Here is a 4159-nt window from a genome sequence, read left to right on the forward strand (position 1 = left end):
CATAAGCCTATATCGTCGCTATACTAATAAATAGAGGTATACATCGTCACTGAAACATCCTTCAACTTCGCATAAAACAATAACAATTATCACCACAACAACAACTAATTTCATCGAATCAACACAACAGAATCACAACAACTAATCAGGAATAATTTCCTACGAATTTAACCCCCACATATCATTCATCATGAGTCCGGTTATAGAGTTAGAACCCCACCCCTTACCTTGTATTCGGAGTCCATTCTACAATTCTACCGATCGAAGCCATCTAGCCTTAGCTCCCAAACATTGCCTCTTTTCATCCGAATAAAAAGCTGAAAATTTTACTTAATTTGCAGCTACAGTGCGATGATGATATCTCACAACTCAGACCTTATTTTGAAGATCCCAACGGTCAAAAGTTAGATATAGGTGTTGCGAACCTACCCACAAAATTTGGTGACGATCCAACGGTTAACGAATCGGGGATCTTCGATTTAGTGAGACTGCTGCAAGAAAAACGGGAATGAATTTCTCTCCTATTTTCTCTCTTCTCTACAACTTCCCATAACAAATTCCCCAAGACTTTTTCTCTTCTAATTAGCCTAACCCTTATCTTAACCTAATTTCATTAAATCTATTGGGCCTAACATTCACACCCCACCTTTTACTACCACCATCACTTAATTAAGTCCATATAATAAATCTAGTATTTCTTCAATACTATTTCTACAACTTAATCAATTAATTAATCGACTAATTAATCATAAAAACCCATGTCAACAATTCTCAACACTCCACAAATTCAATAATTAAATTCGAAATAATTTGAAAGTATTTAATTAAATAATTAATTAAATACCGGGTGTTACAACTCTCCCCCACTTAGAATATTTTCGTCCTCGAAAATTTATCCGATACAACCATCATCAACTTCACCTCCACGTCCAACCATCCAACATAACAAACCATTAACACATCTCAAATCGATTACACATATGTCGACCATTCCGGTACTTCTTCAACATAACCGTTACTAACTTGTAAACTATTCCAACACTATTCGAAAGTGCGAACATCGACGCCATGCAGCGACACTCTTTACGGTATCTCCAAAACTTCTCAAATGGTACACTAATTCTTAAAATTTATTTTCAATAAACCTATTAATTACTCCTTAAATTCACTCAACTCTGACACTAACGTTCAGCGCGACACCAACGCACAAGTCTGGTCCCAAGGACAAGCATAAACGCAAACTTCATCTCTTTCCAACATCATCTTGTTACAAATAATTCTATTAAAGCTGATGGAACCATTTTTAAAATAAATTTCATCTCGTTAGCTTTCCAACGCTTCAAACGGGACTAAAATCGGATGTCCAGAACTCAAGTTATGAATTTTTGAAGTTTCACAAAACATTCAACAATTTCCTGCGTTTTGCTTACGGAATTTCCACTCCAAAACTCATTTTTCTTCAACTTAAACATATTCCAAAAAAACTCTTAACATATCTCCTCACTCCCAAACTTTTTATAACTCGAGAGACACATTCTTTCGTCGAAATTCAGTTTCCGAAACACCAAGACAACAATCCTCTTTGCGAACTTGCAACTGAACCACATCCGAGAAGCAAAGCTTCTCCCCCACTTCGCTCAAACTAATTCCTGCAACAACCAGAAAGCAACAAGTACCGACAGTGTTATACACACTTGTCGCGTACTAAGGGATAAACAACAATTAAACGACTCTGGCCGGACGGACCGACCTGCTCTGATACCACTAATGTAACACCCCAAATCTACCCGGTAATTATAATAAAAATCAGAGTATAAATTGCAAACAACATTCATTTGAGGTATCACATATTCGTCATTCAAAAACAATTATGGCTTAATTGCCTTCATATAGATACATAGCACGTAACTTAAAACGGACAATTAAATCATTATTAAAAAATCACTTTGTTTCAAATTAAATAGTTAACTCGCAGCGGAATCATCAAACTTCATAAATATTCTAATCAAATCGTAGCATCATTGCACAGTAACTTTAAGTTACAATTTAAAACATAATTCACTTAAAAATTCAGCAAACAAATTAATAAATAAAACAATCGCTTTATCCCCCCGAGTGCTACGTATCAGAGCAAGACACCAACTCGATTAACAGCAATTAAAGACTTCATAAAATCACTTCAAATTTCCATCGCTATCTTGAGTACCTGTCAATTTCCCATGGTAGGGAAACATCATTCAGAAAGGGTGAGATATCTACCAATATAAACAAACGCGTGATAAACAATATATTAGAATTTAATCATACGAAATTATCACGTTACAGCTTTCAGACTACATTTATAATAACAATTAACCTGAACAGTTATAATTAACAAAAATCAATAACGACAACATATTAATAGTTATAACAACTATTTCTCATCTTCCAGACAATACTTGTCACAACACGTCATTAGTATAACAATTTATAATTACAACTCCACATTATCACAATTTAACAACAACTCAAGTCACATCACAATTAAATCACACTCATGCCACATACAATGAGACTCTACAACTGCACATGCATGTGGTACCCAGGGCTTCAGCCCCCATCGCCAATTGCCAGTTAAACAGAGGCATCAAGGCATAAGCCTTCGTCACTAATTTGTCAATCTAGGCCGTCGCCAAAAATGCATATGTATATGAATGCAACAAACACACACAACAAACAAAATCATCGTCACAAGGCATAAGCCTATATCGTCGCTATACTAATAAATAGAGGTATACATCGTCACTGAAACATCCTTCAACTTCGCATAAAACAATAACAATTATCACCACAACAACAACTAATTTCATCGAATCAACACAACAGAATCACAACAACTAATCAGGAATAATTTCCTACGAATTTAACCCCCACATATCATTCATCATGAGTCCGGTTATAGAGTTAGAACCCCACCCCTTACCTTGTATTCGGAGTCCATTCTACAATTCTACCGATCGAAGCCATCTAGCCTTAGCTCCCAAACATTGCCTCTTTTCATCCGAATAAAAAGCTGAAAATTTTCCTTAATTTGCAGCTACAGTGCGATGATGATATCTCACAACTCAGACCTTATTTTGAAGATCCCAACGGTCAAAAGTTAGATATAGGTGTTGTGAACCTACCCACAAAATTTGGTGACGATCCAACGGTTAACGAATCGGGGATCTTCGATTTAGTGAGACTGCTGCAAGAAAAACGGGAATGAATTTCTCTCCTATTTTCTCTCTTCTCTACAACTTCCCATAACAAATTCCCCAAGACTTTTTCTCTTCTAATTAGCCTAACCCTTATCTTAACCTAATTTCATTAAATCTATTGGGCCTAACATTCACACCCCACCTTTTACTACCACCATCACTTAATTAAGTCCATATAATAAATCTAGTATTTCTTCAATACTATTTCTACAACTTAATCAATTAATTAATCGACTAATTAATCATAAAAACCCATGTCAACAATTCTCAACACTCCACAAATTCAATAATTAAATTCGAAATAATTTGAAAGTATTTAATTAAATAATTAATTAAATACCGGGTGTTACAACTCTCCCCCACTTAGAATATTTTCGTCCTCGAAAATTTATCCGATACAACCATCATCAACTTCACCTCCACGTCCAACCATCCAACATAACAAACCATTAACACATCTCAAATCGATTACACATATGTCGACCATTCCGGTACTTCTTCAACATAACCGTTACTAACTTGTAAACTATTCCAACGCTATTCGAAAGTGCGAACATCGACGCCATGCAGCGACACTCTTTACGGTATCTCCAAAACTTCTCAAATGGTACACTAATTCTTAAAATTTATTTTCAATAAACCTATTAATTACTCCTTAAATTCACTCAACTCTGACACTAACGTTCAGCGCGACACCAACGCACAAGTCTGGTCCCAAGGACAAGCATAAACGCAAACTTCATCTCTTTCCAACATCATCTTGTTACAAATAATTCTATTAAAGCTGATGGAACCATTTTTAAAATAAATTTCATCTCGTTAGCTTTCCAACGCTTCAAACGGGACTAAAATCGGATGTCCAGAACTCAAGTTATGAATTTTTGAAGTTTCACAAAACATTCAACAATTTCCTGCGTTTT

This window comes from Vicia villosa, linkage group LG5, assembly GCF_029867415.1.
Source record: "Vicia villosa cultivar HV-30 ecotype Madison, WI linkage group LG5, Vvil1.0, whole genome shotgun sequence".
Taxonomy (NCBI): domain Eukaryota; kingdom Viridiplantae; phylum Streptophyta; class Magnoliopsida; order Fabales; family Fabaceae; genus Vicia; species Vicia villosa.